The sequence below is a fragment of the Sinocyclocheilus grahami genome, unplaced genomic scaffold, assembly GCF_001515645.1.
Source record: "Sinocyclocheilus grahami isolate Dianchi unplaced genomic scaffold, SAMN03320097.WGS_v1.1 scaffold40951.1, whole genome shotgun sequence".
NCBI classification, from domain to species: domain Eukaryota; kingdom Metazoa; phylum Chordata; class Actinopteri; order Cypriniformes; family Cyprinidae; genus Sinocyclocheilus; species Sinocyclocheilus grahami.
This window is the reverse complement of record NW_015523865.1, coordinates 1-1221: the sequence shown is the minus strand read 5'-3', so window position 1 is coordinate 1221 and position 1221 is coordinate 1. Positions and strand designations below refer to the sequence as shown.

The window sequence follows — 1221 nt, the reverse complement described above, 5'->3', positions numbered from 1 at the left end:
CATTCAGATCTGCCTCCATTTTGTTAGCAATGCCCCAACTTCCAATGATCCAATCAAGTCCCACCCTCTCATTTCAGATGACGTTTCACTTGGATAGACGTCACAGTAGAGAAAAAAAGACAATCGCTACTTCAGTTTCATGCCGACATTAATTACAACTATTTTTGCAAAGTGGGAATCTAGTAAATACTCTTCTTAATAATAAACCAGTACAGTTATACTCCTAGAGTAAATACATGTATGGGTGTTGATTTAATACTTGTGATTTTACTGTGTATTTTAGGCCTCAGCCGCCTACTAAGGAATCTTTCACAAACACAATATATGTAGTTTGATAAAACATTTGCTAAGAACATACAAGTGGTAAAAATGTTAATGTGTGACTTTAAGCATGGGATACACAAATGAAAAAAATGTAAAACATGTGTCTTTACTTTTCATCTAACAGAACTCTACTTTACAAGCAGGGAATGTCTCCTCCTGCATAGCCACAGTGCTGTTGCTTCCTAGGACTGTAATTCCCAGTTGCTGTTGTTTTTCTTGGGTTTCCTGGTACCACTCATGCATCATCAGTGATTCAAATGTGGGAATCAGGGTCACCTGGAAGGTAATACAGACTAAGTATGTGACATTATCCCTCTAAAAATGTAGTAGATTTTAAAGCAACAGATTTATTGGGGGTCCGCTGTTATATGGTGTTCTCAGGCAACCACAGGTATACCTATACGTGTAGAAATGTTATGCAAAACATAAGAAAGTGGCTAAACATAAAAAAAACAACTCTACAATTAACTTTTTATATATTAACCACAGATTGTGATAGAGAGGCCAGAATTCTGTAGTGCACCTAAACTGAATTATGTTGCATATATCTACTCATACATACCGGCACATCCTCAGGCCATACAGATTTTCCCTCTAATAATGCGTCCAGAATGGACCTCATCAGGCCTTCCTTGAGTGTGTCATCCCCACTTATTATGTAACACGATGATCGCAAGCGGCCAAAAAACTCAACATCAACGGTGGAAACTGCATGGCTCGACGGAAGGTAAGCCAGGTCCAAGTATACAGAAGTGCCAACCTTGCTACCTGTTGATGAATCAAGACAAGTCAGTGCCAAATAAATACGTACTTGCATCCAACAATGAACAATGTAAAATCAGTTCAAACCTGCTGTTGTGGATCTTTTAGAAGTGGAGCCTGTGCTACGACTAGCCA

General features: G+C 38.8%; 1 long non-coding RNA gene across 1 annotated transcript; it reads right to left on the bottom strand.

Annotated features, from left to right (window-relative positions):
- Positions 1–92: 92 nt before the first annotated feature.
- Positions 93–1221, bottom strand: LOC107580712 (uncharacterized). The gene is made up of 3 exons (XR_001608691.1): positions 1174–1221; positions 887–1092; positions 93–600 (listed from the first exon to the last, which is right to left on the bottom strand). It is a non-coding gene; the product is annotated as an uncharacterized lncRNA (long non-coding RNA).